Consider the following 14,816-nt stretch of genomic DNA (forward strand, 5'->3'; position numbering starts at 1 on the left):
TGTTCAGCGGAGGGCCTGTGCGGGGTGCGGCAGTGTCGTGCTGGAGGGCCCACTGGTAGCGATGTGGGCTTCCTCGCCTCGCCTCGCCTCGCATCACACCAGGTGTCTGCGTAGTTTGCAGTGCATTCGCACCATTCCTATCCCTGTCACTGTCCCCGTCCCGACTTGTCCCGACATTGCTCGACTGCCGCTCGCTGCCGCTCGGGTCGTGCTCCATATGACAGCGCAAGCACGACAAACGTCTGCGGGACGAGACGAGACGACTAAGGAATAAATTCGTGGTTACAAATCAAATTTGGAACTCTACACTCCTACACAACAATAGGCGGTGACGTATTTCAGAAATCACCTGCCGATTCGTACTGTTTTGTCGTTTTCAAAGTCGTCTTGGCAAACTTGGTTAGCACATTCTCCCTCAAACTGAGTTAATTACTGCATTTTCGTACCATTACAGTAGTTTAAAAGGCTTAAGGAAGCATCTTTGTCACAACAGAAAGGTAGTTTGAAAATTGGACTGGCGAAATAACAAAAAAAAAAAAAAAAAACAGGAAGGGAGCCAACAGCACCCGGGTTTCCCAGGCGGTCACCCATCCAAGTACTAGCCGGGCCCGATGATGCTTAACTTCGGTGATCGGACGAGAACCGGTGTATTCATCATGGTATGGCCGTTGGCGCTCATCTAATGTAGGAGCACGGCAGAATTCGCGTTCGGCTTTTCTTCCAACACAAAAAATGTTAGTTTTCGGCCGCATTTGACGAAAGCGCTTCCTTCCGCAACCGCCAGTTCCTCGAGGACGGCGCGGGGAGGAGCGCCCGGCGTCCCAGCAGAGTGACGGCCGAATTGGCGGGCGCACCGCCGCGTGTGTGAGACGCACTGCTGCTCGTTGCACCCCCTGTCATTCGCTGGGCGCGTGCAGCCTTCGACACTAGCGGAGGACGCATCTTGTCCCTGGTGTTCAGCGGAGGGCCTGTGCGGGGTGCGGCAGTGTCGTGCTGGAGGGCCCACTGGTAGCGATGTGGGCTTCCTCGCCTCGCCTCGCCTCGCCTCGCCTCACACCAGGTGTCTGCGTAGTTTGCAGTGCATTCGCACCATTCCTATCCCTGTCCCTGTCCCCGTCCCGAGTAGTCACGACTTTGCTCGACTGCCGCTCGCTGCCGCTCGGGTCGTGGTCCATATGACAGCGCAAGCACGACAAACGTCTGCGGGACGAGACGAGACGAGACGAGACGAGACGACTAAGGAATAAATTCGTCGTTACAAATCAAATTTGGAACTCTACACTCCTACACAACAATAGGCGGTACGTATTTCAGAAATCACCTGCCGATTCGTACTGTTTTGTCGTTTTCAAAGTCTTCTTGGCAAACTTGGTTAGCACATTCTCCCTCAAACTGAGTTAATTACTGCATTTTCGTACCATTACAGTAGTTTAAAATGCTTAAGGAAGCATCTTTGTCACAACAGAAAGGTAGATTGAAAATTGGGCTGGCGACATAACAAAAAGAAAACAGGAAGGGAGCCAACAGCACCCGGGTTTCCCAGGCGGTAACCCATCCAAGTACTAGCCGGGCCCGATGATGCTTAACTTCGGTGATCGGACGAGAACCGGTGTATTCATCATGGTATGGCCGTTGGCGCTCATCTGATGTAGGAGCACGGCAGAATTCGCGTTCGGCTTTTCTCCCAACACACAAAATGTTAGTTTTCGGCCGCATTTGACGAAAGCACTTCCTTCCGCAATCGCCAGCTCCTCGAGGACGGCGCGGGGAGGCGCGCCCGGAGTCCCAGCAGAGTGACGGCCGAATTGGCGGGCGCACCGCCGCGTGTGTGAGACGCACTGCTGCTCGTTGCACCCCCTGTCATCCGCTGGGCGCGTGCAGCCTTCGACACTAGCGGAGGACGCATCTTGTCCCTGGTGTTCAGCGGAGGGCCTGTGCGGGGTGCGGCAGTGTCGTGCTGGAGGGCCCACTGGTAGCGATGTGGGCTTCCTCGCCTCGCCTCGCCTCGCCTCGCCTCACACCAGGTGTCTGCGTAGTTTGCAGTGCATTCGCACCATTCCTATCCCTGTCCCTGTCCCCGTCCGGACTTGTCCCGACTTTGCTCGACTGCCGCTCGCTGCCGCTCGGGTCGCGGTCCATATGACAGCGCAAGCACGACAAACGTCTGCGGGACGAGACGAGACGAGACGAGACGACTAAGGAATAAATTCGTCGTTACAAATCAAATTTGGAACTCTACACTCCTACACAACAATAGGCGGTGACGTATTTCAGAAATCACCTGCCGATTCGTACTGTTTTGTCGTTTTCAAAGTCTTCTTGGCAAACTTGGTTAGCACATTCTCCCTCAAACTGAGTTAATTACTGCATTTTCGTACCATTACAGTAGTTTAAAAGGCTTAAGGAAGCATCTTTGTCACAACAGAAAGGTAGTTTGAAAATTGGGCTGGCGACATAACAAAAAAACAAAAGGAAGGGAGCCAACAGCACCCGGGTTTCCCAGGCGGTCACCCATCCAAGTACTAGCCGGGCCCGATGATGCTTAACTTCGGTGATCGGACGAGAACCGGTGTATTCATCATGGTATGGCCGTTGGCGCTCATCTAATGTAGGAGCACGGCAGAATTCGCGTTCGGCTTTTCTCCCAACACACAAAATGTTAGTTTTCGGCCGCATTTGACGAAAGCGCTTTCTTCCGCAACCGCCAGTTCCTCGAGGACGGCGCGGGGAGGCGCACCCGGCGTCGCAGCAGAGTGACGGCCGAATTGGCGGGCGCACCGCCGCGTGTGTGAGACGCACTGCTGCTCGTTGCACCCCCTGTCATTCGCTGGGCGCGTGCAGCCTTCGACACTAGCGGAGGACGCATCTTGTCCCTGGTGTTCAGCGGAGGGCCTGTGCGGGGTGCGGCAGTGTCGTGCTGGAGGGCCCACTGGTAGCGATGTGGGCTTCCTCGCCTCGCCTCGCCTCGCCTCGCCTCACACCAGGTGTCTGCGTAGTTTGCAGTGCATTCGCACCATTCCTATCCCTGTCCCTGTCCCCGTCCCGAGTAGTCACGACTTTGCTCGACTGCCGCTCGCTGCCGCTCGGGTCGTGGTCCATATGACAGCGCAAGCACGACAAACGTCTGCGGGACGAGACGAGACGAGACGAGACGAGACGACTAAGGAATAAATTCGTCGTTACAAATCAAATTTGGAACTCTACACTCCTACACAACAATAGGCGGTGACGTATTTCAGAAATCACCTGCCGATTCGTACTTTTTTGTCGTTTTCAAAGTCTTCTTGGCAAACTTGGTTAGCACATTCTCCCTCAAACTGAGTTAATTACTGCATTTTCGTACCATTACAGTAGTTTAAAAGGCTTAAGGAAGCATCTTTGTCACAACAGAAAGGTAGTTTGAAAATTGGGCTGGCGACATAACAAAAAAAAAAAAAAAACAGGAAGGGAGCCAACAGCACCCGGGTTTCCCAGGCGGTCACCCATCCAAGTACTAGCCGGGCCCGATGATGCTTAACTTCGGTGATCGGACGAGAACCGGTGTATTCATCATGGTATGGCCGTTGTAGATCAGCTAATATAGGAGCACGGCAGAATTCGCGTTCGTCTTTTCTCCCAACACACAAAATGTTAGTTTTCGGCCGCATTTGACGAAAACGCTTCCTTCCGCAACCGCCAGTTCCTCGAGGACGGCGCGGGGAGGCGCGCCCGGCGTCGCAGCAGAGTGACGGCCGAATTGGCGGGCGCACCGCCGCGTGTGTGAGACGCACTGCTGCTCGTTGCACCCCCTGTCATTCGCTGGGCGCGTGCAGCCTTCGACACTAGCGGAGGACGCATCTTGTCCCTGGTGTTCAGCGGAGGGCCTGTGCGGGGTGCGGCAGTGTCGTGCTGGAGGGCCCACTGGTAGCGATGTGGGCTTCCTCGCCTCGCCTCGCCTCGCCTCACACCAGGTGTCTGCGTAGTTTGCAGTGCATTCGCACCATTCCTATCCCTGTCCCTGTCCCCGTCCCGACTTGTCCCGACTTTGCTCGACTGCCGCTCGCTGCCGCTCGGGTCGTGGTCCATATGACAGCGCAAGCACGACAAACGTCTGCGGGACGAGACGAGACGAGACGAGACGACTAAGGAATAAATTCGTCGTTACAAATCAAATTTGGAACTCTACACTCCTACACAACAATAGGCGGTGACGTATTTCAGAAATCACCTGCCGATTCGTACTGTTTTGTCGTTTTCAAAGTCTTCTTGGCAAACTTGGTTCGCACATTCTCCCTCAAACTGAGTTAATTACTGCATTTTCGTACCATTACAGTAGTTTAAAAGGCTTAAGGGAGCATCTTTGTCACAACAGATAGGTAGTTTGAAAATTGGACTGGCGACATAACAAAAAAAAAAAAAAACAGGAAGGGAGCCAACAGCACCCGGGTTTCACAGGCGGTCACCCATCCAAGTACTAGCCGGGCCCGATGATGCTTAACTTCGGTGATCGGACGAGAACCGGTGTATTCATCATGGTATGGCCGTTGGCGCTCATCTAATGTAGGAGCACGGCAGAATTCGCGTTCGGCTTTTCTCCCAACACACAAAATGTTAGTTTTCGGCCGCATTTGACGAAAGCGCTTCCTTCCGCAACCGCCAGTTCCTCGAGGACGGCGCGGGGAGGCGCGCCCGGCGTCCCAGCAGAGTGACGGCCGAATTGGCGGGCGCACCGCCGCGTGTGTGAGACGCACTGCTGCTCGTTGCACCCCCTGTCATTCGCTGGGCGCGTGCAGCCTTCGACACTAGCGGAGGACGCATCTTGTCCCTGGTGTTCAGCGGAGGGCCTGTGCGGGGTGCGGCAGTGTCGTGCTGGAGGGCCCACTGGTAGCGATGTGGGCTTCCTCGCCTCGCCTCTCCTCGCCACACACCAAGTGTCTGCGTAGTTTGCAGTGCATTCGCACCATTCCTATCCCTGTCCCTGTCCCCGTCCCGACTTGTCCCGACTTTGCTCGACTGCCGCTCGCTGCCGCTCGGGTCGTGGTCCATATGACAGCGCAAGCACGACAAACGTCTGCGGGACGAGACGAGACGAGACGAGACGAGACGACTAAGGAATAAATTCGTCGTTACAAATCAAATTTGGAACTCTACACTCCTACACAACAATAGGCGGTGACGTATTTCAGAAATCACCTGCCGATTCGTACTGTTTTGTCGTTTTCAAAGTCTTCTTGGCAAACTTGGTTAGCACATTCTCCCTCAAACTGAGTTAATTACTGCATTTTCGTACCATTACAGTAGTTTAAAAGGCTTAAGGAAGCATCTTTGTCACAACAGAAAGGTAGTTTGAAAATTGGGCTGGAGACATAACAAAAAAAAAAAAAAAAAAAAAAACAGGAAGGGAGCCAACAGCACCCGGGTTTCCCAGGCGGTCACCCATCCAAGTACTAGCCGGGCCCGATGATGCTTAACTTCGGTGATCGGACGAGAACCGGTGTATTCATCATGGTATGGCCGTTGGCGCTCATCTAATGTAGGAGCACGGCAGAATTCGCGTTCGGCTTTTCTCCCAACACACAAAATGTTAGTTTTCGGCCGCATTTGACGAAAGCGCTTCCTTCCGCAACCGCCAGTTCCTCGAGGACGGCGCGGGGAGGCGCGCCCGGCGTCCCAGCAGAGTGACGGCCGAATTGGCGGGCGCACCGCCGCGTGTGAGACGCACTGCTGCTCGTTGCACCCCCTGTCATTCGCTGGGCGCGTGCAGCCTTCGACACTAGCGGAGGACGCATCTTGTCCCTGGTGTTCAGCGGAGGGCCTGTGCGGGGTGCGGCAGTGTCGTGCTGGAGGGCCCACTGGTAGCGATGTGGGCTTCCTCGCCTCGCCTCGCCTCGCCTCGCCTCACACCAGGTGTCTGCGTAGTTTGCAGTGCATTCGCACCATTCCTATCCCTGTCCCTGTCCCCGTCCCGACTTGTCCCGACTTTGCTCGACTGCCGCTCGCTGCCGCTCGGGTCGCGGTCCATATGACAGCGCAAGCACGACAAACGTCTGCGGGACGAGACGAGACGAGACGAGACGACTAAGGAATAAATTCGTCGTTACAAATCAAATTTGGAACTCTACACTCCTACACAACAATAGGCGGTGACGTATTTCAGAAATCACCTGCCGATTCGTACTGTTTTGTCGTTTTCAAAGTCTTCTTGGCAAACTTGGTTAGCACATTCTCCCTCAAACTGAGTTAATTACTGCATTTTCGTACCATTACAGTAGTTTAAAAGGCTTAAGGAAGCATCTTTGTCACAACAGAAAGGTAGTTTGAAAATTGGGCTGGCGACATAACAAAAAAAAAAAAAACAGGAAGGGAGCCAACAGCACCCGGGTTTCCCAGGCGGTCACCCATCCAAGTACTAGCCGGGCCCGATGATGCTTAACTTCGGTGATCGGACGAGAACCGGTGTATTCATCATGGTATGGCCGTTGTAGCTCAGCTAATATAGGAGCACGGCAGAATTCGCGTTCGTCTTTTCTCCCAACACACAAAATGTTAGTTTTCGGCCGCATTTGACGAAAACGCTTCCTTCCGCAACCGCCAGTTCCTCGAGGACGGCGCGGGGAGGCGCGCCCGGCGTCCCAGCAGAGTGACGGCCGAATTGGCGGGCGCACCGCCGCGTGTGTGAGACGCACTGCTGCTCGTTGCACCCCCTGTCATTCGCTGGGCGCGTGCAGCCTTCGACACTAGCGGAGGACGCATCTTGTCCCTGGTGTTCAGCGGAGGGCCTGTGCGGGGTGCGGCAGTGTCGTGCTGGAGGGCCCACTGGTAGCGATGTGGGCTTCCTCGCCTCGCCTCTCCTCGCCACACACCAAGTGTCTGCGTAGTTTGCAGTGCATTCGCACCATTCCTATCCCTGTCCCTGTCCCCGTCCCGACTTGTCCCGACTTTGCTCGACTGCCGCTCGCTGCCGCTCGCGTCGTGGTCCATATGACAGCGCAAGCACGACAAACGTCTGTGGGACGAGACGAGACGAGACGAGACGAGACGACTAAGGAATAACTTCGTGGTTACAAATCAAATTTGTAACTCTACACTCCTACACAACAATAGGCGGTGACGTATTTCAGAAATCACCTGCCGATTCGTACTGTTTTGTCGTTTTCAAAGTATTCTTGGCAAACTTGGTTAGCACATTCTCCCTCAAACTGAGTTAACTACTGCATTTTCGTACCATTACAGTAGTTTAAAAGGCTTAAGGAAGCATCTTTGTCACAACAGAAAGGTAGTTTGAGAATTGGGCTGGGGACATAACAAAAAAAAAAACAGGAAGGGAGCCAACAGCACCCGGGTTTCCCAGGCGGTCACCCATCCAAGTACTAGCCGGGCCCGATGATGCTTAACTTCGGTCATCGGACGAGAACCGGTGTATTCATCATGGTATGGCCGTTGTAGCTCAGCTAATATAGGAGCACGGCAGAATTCGCGTTCGTCTTTTCTCCCAACACACAAAATGTTAGTTTTCGGCCGCATTTGACGAAAACGCTTCCTTCCGCAACCGCCAGTTCCTCGAGGACGGCGCGGGGAGGCGCGCCCGGCGTCCCAGCAGAATGACGGCCGAATTGGCGGGCGCACCGCCGCGTGTGTGAGACGCACTGCTGCTCGTTGCACCCCCTGTCATTCGCTGGGCGCGTGCAGCCTTCGACACTAGCGGAGGACGCATCTTGTCCCTGGTGTTCAGCGGAGGGCCTGTGCGGTGTGTGGCAGTGTCGTGCTGGAGGGCCCACTGGTAGCGATGTGGGCTTCCTCGCCTCGCCTCGCCTCGCCTCGCCTCACACCAGGTGTCTGCGTAGTTTGCAGTGCATTCGCACCATTCCTATCCCTGTCCCTGTCCCCGTCCCGACTTGTCCCGACTTTGCTCGACTGCCGCTCGCTGCCGCTCGGGTCGTGGTCCATATGACAGCGCAAGCACGACAAACGTCTGCGGGACGAGACGAGACGAGACGAGACGAGACGACTAAGGAATAAATTCGTGGTTACAAATCAAATTTGGAACTCTACACTCCTACACAACAACAGGCGGTGACGTATTTCAGAAATCACCGGCCGATTCGTACTGTTTTGACGTTTTCAAAGTGTTCTTGGCAAACTTGGTTAGCACATTCTCCCTCAAACTGAGTTAATTACTGCATTTTCGTACCATTACAGTAGTTTAAAAGGCTTAAGGGAGCATCTTTGTCACAACAGAAAGGTAGTTTGAAAATTGGACTGGCGACATAACAAAAAAAAAAAAAAAAACAGGAAGGGAGCCAACAGCACCCGGGTTTCACAGGCGGTCACCCATCCAAGTACTAGCCGGGCCCGATGATGCTTAACTTCGGTGATCGGACGAGAACCGGTGTATTCATCATCTTATGGCCGTTGGCGCTCATCTAATGTAGGAGCACGGCAGAATTCGCATTCGGCTTTTCTCCCAACACACAAAATGTTAGTTTTCGGCCGCATTTGACGAAAGCGCTTCCTTCCGCAACCGCCAGTTCCTCTAGGACGGCGCGGGGAGGCGCGCCCGGCGTCGCAGCAGAGTGACGGCCGAATTGGCGGGCGCACCGCCGCGTGTGTGAGACGCACTGCTGCTCGTTGCACCCCCTGTCATTCGCTGGGCGCGTGCAGCCTTCGACACTAGCGGAGGACGCATCTTGTCCCTGGTGTTCAGCGGAGGGCCTGTGCGGGGTGCGGCAGTGTCGTGCTGGAGGGCCCACTGGTAGCGATGTGGGCTTCCTCGCCTCGCCTCGCCTCGCCTCACACCAGGTGTCTGCGTAGTTTGCAGTGCATTCGCACCATTCCTATCCCTGTCCCTGTCCCCTTCCCGACTTGTCCCGACTTTGCTCGACTGCCGCTCGCTGCCGCTCGGGTCGTGGTCCATATGACAGCGCAAGCACGACAAACGTCTGCGGGACGAGACGAGACGAGACGAGACGAGACGACTAAGGAATAAATTCGTGGTTACAAATCAAATTTGGAACTCTACACTCCTACACAACAATAGGCGGTGACGTATTTCAGAAATCACCAGCCGATTCGTACTGTTTTGTCGTTTTCAAAGTCATCTTAGCAAACTTGGTTAGCACATTCTCCCTCAAACTGAGTTAATTACTGCATTTTCGTACCATTACAGTAGTTTAAAAGGCTTAAGGAAGCATCTTTGTCACAACAGAAAGGTAGTTTGAAAATTGGGCTGGCGACATAACAAAAAAAAAACAGGAAGGTAGCCAACAGCACCCGGGTTTCCCAGGCGGTCACCCATCCAAGTACTAGCCGGGCCCGATGATGCTTAACTTCGGTGATCGGACGAGAACCGGTGTATTCATCATGGTATGGCCGTTGGCGCTCACCTAATGTAGGAGCACGACAGAATTCGCGTTCGGCTTTTCTCCCAACACACAAAATGTTAGTTTTCGGCCGCATTTGACGAAAGCGCTTCCTTCCGCAACCGCCAGTTCCTCGAGGACGGCGCGGGGAGGCGCGGCCAGCGTCCCAGCAGAGTGACGGCCGAATTGGCGGGCGCACCGCCGCGTGTGAGACGCACTGCTGCTCGTTGCACCCCCTGTCATTCGCTGGGCGCGTGCAGCCTTCGACACTAGCGGAGGACGCATCTTGTCCCTGGTGTTCAGCGGAGGGCCTGTGTGGGGTGCGGCAGTGTCGTGCTGGAGGGCCCACTGGTAGCGATGTGGGCTTCCTCGCCTCGCCTCGCCTCGCCTCGCCTCACACCAGGTGTCTGCGTAGTTTGCAGTGCATTCGCACCATTCCTATCCCTGTCCCTGTCCCCGTCCCGACTTGTCCCGACTTTGCTCGACTGCCGCCCGCTGCCGCTCGGGTCGTGGTCCATATGACAGCGCAAGCACGACAAACGTCTGCGGGACGAGACGAGACGAGACGAGACGAGACGACTAAGGAATAAATTCGTCGTTACAAATCAAATTTGGAACTCTACACTCCTACACAACAATAGGCGGTGACGTATTTCAGAAGTCACCTGCCGATTCGTACTTTTTTGTCGTTTTCAAAGTCTTCTTGGCAAACTTGGTTAGCACATTCTCCCTCAAACTGAGTTAATTACTGCATTTTCGTACCATTACAGTAGTTTAAAAGGCTTAAGGAAGCATCTTTGTCACAACAGAAAGGTAGTTTGAAAATTGGGCTTGCGACATAACAAAAAAAAAAAACAGGAAGGGAGCCAACCGCACCTTTTTTTTTTTTTTTTTTTTTTTTTTTTATAAAGGTGCTGTTGACTTATCAAGAGCTCCTGATTTACGCCCTCCAAAAGTTGCCTTCATCGGCGAGGTGTGCTGGCGTGAATATATGCTGTGGGTTTCCACTACAAATATCAGAAAGGAATATGCATCCGCCAAGATAAGAAAAGAAACGCAAGGTAATCCGTCTTCCAGACTGCATGCCAAATAATAGAAACAAAAGTGGCTACTGGACGCCGTGGCAACTGGCATCGACAGTGATCGACAACAATGACAACCCGTCAAAGCAACAGTCACGTGGCATCCACCAAAAAAAAAGGAAATCCACCGCAAATAAAAGAAAGTCCGAAAGAAAACATGTCTCCGCTAACGGCCGACGGATGGTACATGGAGAATAAAACAAACGTCGACGCATAGCAATAGGAAAGAGTCCCACATTCAGACACACACCAACTGTGATAAAATGATCACCGCGACTCGGCCCCCTCAGTCGCCGCGAGAAAGGAACAAATAACAAGAAAGAAAGAAAGGAGGAACAGAAAGTAAAGCAAACATAAAAGAACTTTTGACGGACAAAGCGCCATTCACATAAATGTAGGTCATGTGTACGGTTTCGTTAATGTACGGTCCATTAGAAACACAACTTTACCAAGCCATAAAATCATTACCCAAGAAAGGAAGACCGGTGGTAAGCAAGGGTTCGTCATAAACGCCAACAGGAATATTGGCAGTAGTATCAGATAGGAAAAAGAAAAATGTCATGATTGGGTATAGAGTCGTATCAGGAAAGTGACAATTTAGTGAATGCATGGGCCAAGGCGACATGCAAAAAATTGGCAAAAATCGAGGAATAAGCCTGTCGACCAAGGGTCAAATGATGTTCCGCCCACAGGTAAGACAGAAAGTCGACGGCATCAGTCAATTTCAGGGCGAAAATACAATAAACCGTGTGTCCCAAAATCCAAAGAGTAGCATTCCGTTTGGTGGCCGGATACGCTACACACTGAGGCACGATGGCGTCCAAAGCTGTCACCTGCCGCCTGTCCACTCTGTTGATTAGACGCACCATGTCACACGCAATGTCCCAAACAACACGGAATTTCCGACACTCGAATCGGTGTTCGATAGTGTCCTCCTCAGGACACGAATCACAGACACCCGAAGGAATCAGACCGATAGAGTGCAGCTTAGCATTAGTCGGAATTGTGCGGTTGACCACTTTATACCATGTTCCGTGAACGTCGGCAGGAATAACGGCGGTGGCAAGGTTCCGCCACACCATTCGCCAGTCGTGCTGAGGTAGCCGATACTCCCATTTATTCCTGCTCGGCGATCCCCGAAGAGCGCGAATAATGTCACCGACATTGCACGCACGGACATCGCCGAGCACCAGATAGCTGTTATACACATAATACCGGCGTACGAAGTTCAACGTGGACGGAATATGACTGATCGAGACCGGAGCAATCACCGATGGCGGGCGGTACGCACGGAACAAGGCAGCCGTCGGACTGCACGGCCCCTTGTCAAGCACCACGGTAGTCCGCTTTACGAAGAGCGCCGCACACTTGTTGCGAAAGTCAACGAAACCCAGCCCCCCCTCCGCCAGACTCAAGGTACAGGTTGCCAGGGAGACCTTAAAAATGTCACCTTTCCATAGCAACCAATAGACCGCCTGTTGAAGGGCCCGTTCCAGTTGTTTCGGCACAGGTAGGACTTGTGCCAGATACCACGCTTTGGCCAAAATCTGCGTGTTAATAAGGGCCACCCGTTGACGGAGCGCCAAATTCCGAGAGGCATACAGTTTCGCAACGGCCCTAACCTTATACAGCGTGGACCGCCAATTCAGAGCTTCCATACGCTGCAGATTGTCGGTCAGAATGACACCGAGCACTGTCTGTCGTTGCTTGACACAAAACCAGTCGCCGCGAGCAGTACGCAGGCGAGGTGTAAGAGGGAGCAAAACAGTCTTCCGAGGATTCACGATAGCCCCCGTCGCCCTCTCAAATCTCTGTAAAACACCATGCAGCCTGTTAATGTCCTCTGGCTGATCAAGGAACACGCCGAGGTCGTCGGCATACGCTCTACAGATCAGCTGATCGCCACCAATGCGAATGCCCCGGCATTCCTGGGCGATACAGCGGAGGAGCGGATCCAAAGCCAAAGCGAAGAGCGACATAGACAAGGGGCAGCCCTGGCGAACTGAGCGGCTAATAGGTATAACACGACTGGGAATTCCGTTTATTACAACCCGTGACGTGGCATTCCTTAAAATATTATACACCATCGTCGTCAGTTTAGGACCAAATCCGAAACCGACCAAGACCTGCCGCAGATAGGTGTGACTAATCCGATCGAAAGCGTTTTTGAAGTCGACCAGCATTATCGCAGCCGTCCGGAGCCTGTGACTTTTTACATATCCGATACAATCCCGGTACGCCAGAACAGCATCGAATATGTTACGGTCCCTGACAGCGCAAGTCTGATGGTCACTCACCACCTTTGGCATAACGTCCGTCAACCTGTGCGTGATACACCGCGCTATAATTTTATAGTCGGCGTTCAGCAAGGTTATAGGACGGACATTGTCGAGATTTGGTGTGGCGGTCGATTTCGGAACGAGGGCAATGCGCCCTTCTGAAAATTCCGCAGGAATAGCAACGCCGTTATGGACCTCATTCATAATGGCAATTAAAACATCACTTAAAAGACTGAAAAATTTTAAATAAAATTCCGCGGGAATCCCGTCCAGTCCAGGGGACCGGCCCCGAGGACTCCGTTTCACAGCTGTATCTAAGTCATCAAGGGTAAAAGGTTCATTTAAACTGGCTCTATCTTGTCGTGTTAACACACGTGGGACCCTCTGCAAAAAATCGCGCAGCGCCCCGGCGTCGACGTCAACCTGTCGAAAGAGCGTCTCAAAGTGCGCGTGAACTTCTCGCTCAATGGCCGCACCATCGGATGTGGACGTGCCATCTCGCTGGACCCATTTACGGATGGCCAACCGCTCGCGCCGCCGGCGCTCCCTGCTCAGGTGGTAGAGAGAGAGCGGCTCCCCTTCCACGTCACCCACCGGTTGGCTCCGCGCGATAGTCCCAACACCCTTCCGACGTAGATCATCGAGGAGCTTGGCTTTGAATTGATTAAAAACGCGAAGCAACTCAGGTGACGTCGCGACTCGCTGAGCGATATCCTTTAAACAATCCTGGTAAAAACGTGCCGTCGACCGACGCCAATGCGCCGCATCGCGGCTAAAATCGATTAAAAAACGCCGAATAGCCGGCTTGGCGACCGCCACCCACCACCCGATAGTACTGCCGCCATCTCCCTTACCACGCAAGAGCTTGCGCCACAACGCAGTAAATTGAGACGTTAGACTGGCATCGTCCAAAAGGCTACAGTTAAATTTCCAAATAGTGGGGCGCCGAGTAGGGCGCGCACGCGGCAAGAAGAGTTGACACATGTAACCGCAATGGTCTGAAAAAATAACCGGCAACACGTCCGCCTTCCGGACGTGGGCGGCGAGCGGCGAAGACACATAGATCCTGTCCAAGCGACTGTGACCGGTGGCGTAAAAGTGGGTGAAATGCGTCTTGTCCGGATGCAGCACACGCCACGTGTCGCGGAGCCGAAAACTGTCAACCAACGTACGTAATTCCTGGCACCAGTTAGGACGCGGCTCCTGATCTCGACCATCAATCACAGCATTAAAATCACCACCGATCACTAAGTCAGTATGATTACGATGGAGAAGTGGACAGAGATCCTGACCATAAAATTTATTCCGCGCTGGCTTGTCACCGGCATGAGCATACACATTGACAAAGGCAAGACCATTGACGGTACATGCTATAGCGCGGCCATTTGGCAATATTTCAATATTGCTAACATCGAATTCAGGACGGATTAAGATAGCAGTACCAGTCTGTTCGTCGGACATTATATTATCAACGACAGTAAAATCAGAAGCGTCAAGTAAAAACAACAGAGCCTGACGCGTAACTTCCTGTAAAAATGCCACATGACAGTGGGAGTCATGTAAAAATGTGAGCAAAGCCGACAACTTGTGCGGGTTACTCAACTTGTTGACATTGATAGTTAAAATATTCCACGAACAACGCTCAGGCTCCATACACAATTAAAATACACAAGAACAAAACGCTCCTCATTTAAAAACAAACAGCAAACATGGACGGAATTTCAGCCACCAAAAAGGATAAAATTTTCTCTAAAAAGACTGAATTGATTCCCGTCAACTGGAAGAGGGAACAACAGAGAATAACAGTGATAGTTAAAATATTCCACGAACAACGCTCAGGCGCCATACACAATTAAAAGACACAAGCACAAAAAACTCCTCATAAAAAACAGACAGCAGACATTGACGGAATTTCAGCCACCAAAAAGGATAAAAAGTTCTCGAAAAAGACGGGTGTAATTCCCGTCAACTGGATTAAGGGACAACAAAGAAATCACTAAGTCTCCGCACCACCTTCCACATCCGCCGCCCAGTCAGTGGGGGGGACGGAAGTGGGGCTGGACGCGGTCCCAGAATCTGTGCCACCGGAGTCTGCCGACAAAGGAACAACGACGGGC

At 52.9% G+C, this 14,816-nt stretch overlaps 10 non-coding genes across 10 annotated transcripts; all 10 read right to left on the reverse strand.

The window, feature by feature from the left end:
- Positions 1-554: 554 nt before the first annotated feature.
- Positions 555-673, reverse strand: LOC126155859 (5S ribosomal RNA). The gene has a single exon (XR_007533293.1). It is a non-coding gene; the product is annotated as a 5S ribosomal RNA (ribosomal RNA).
- An 845-nt stretch (positions 674-1,518) lies between these two features.
- On the reverse strand, positions 1,519-1,637 carry LOC126155802 (5S ribosomal RNA). Its single transcript, XR_007533240.1, has one exon. It is a non-coding gene; the product is annotated as a 5S ribosomal RNA (ribosomal RNA).
- Positions 1,638-2,478: 841 nt separating this feature from the next.
- On the reverse strand, positions 2,479-2,597 carry LOC126155871 (5S ribosomal RNA). Its single transcript, XR_007533304.1, has one exon. It is a non-coding gene; the product is annotated as a 5S ribosomal RNA (ribosomal RNA).
- Positions 2,598-3,449: 852 nt separating this feature from the next.
- LOC126154958 (5S ribosomal RNA) lies at positions 3,450-3,568 on the reverse strand. The gene has a single exon (XR_007532482.1). It is a non-coding gene; the product is annotated as a 5S ribosomal RNA (ribosomal RNA).
- Positions 3,569-4,409: 841 nt separating this feature from the next.
- On the reverse strand, positions 4,410-4,528 carry LOC126155813 (5S ribosomal RNA). The gene has a single exon (XR_007533250.1). It is a non-coding gene; the product is annotated as a 5S ribosomal RNA (ribosomal RNA).
- An 854-nt stretch (positions 4,529-5,382) lies between these two features.
- Positions 5,383-5,501, reverse strand: LOC126155882 (5S ribosomal RNA). Its single transcript, XR_007533315.1, has one exon. It is a non-coding gene; the product is annotated as a 5S ribosomal RNA (ribosomal RNA).
- Positions 5,502-6,344: 843 nt separating this feature from the next.
- LOC126154960 (5S ribosomal RNA) lies at positions 6,345-6,463 on the reverse strand. The gene has a single exon (XR_007532484.1). It is a non-coding gene; the product is annotated as a 5S ribosomal RNA (ribosomal RNA).
- An 842-nt stretch (positions 6,464-7,305) lies between these two features.
- Positions 7,306-7,424, reverse strand: LOC126155287 (5S ribosomal RNA). Its single transcript, XR_007532789.1, has one exon. It is a non-coding gene; the product is annotated as a 5S ribosomal RNA (ribosomal RNA).
- Positions 7,425-8,277: 853 nt separating this feature from the next.
- On the reverse strand, positions 8,278-8,396 carry LOC126155337 (5S ribosomal RNA). Its single transcript, XR_007532836.1, has one exon. It is a non-coding gene; the product is annotated as a 5S ribosomal RNA (ribosomal RNA).
- Positions 8,397-9,237: 841 nt separating this feature from the next.
- On the reverse strand, positions 9,238-9,356 carry LOC126154650 (5S ribosomal RNA). Its single transcript, XR_007532194.1, has one exon. It is a non-coding gene; the product is annotated as a 5S ribosomal RNA (ribosomal RNA).
- Positions 9,357-14,816: the final 5,460 nt, after the last annotated feature.

Source organism: Schistocerca cancellata, unplaced genomic scaffold, assembly GCF_023864275.1.
Source record: "Schistocerca cancellata isolate TAMUIC-IGC-003103 unplaced genomic scaffold, iqSchCanc2.1 HiC_scaffold_1100, whole genome shotgun sequence".
NCBI classification, from domain to species: Eukaryota; Metazoa; Arthropoda; class Insecta; order Orthoptera; family Acrididae; genus Schistocerca; species Schistocerca cancellata.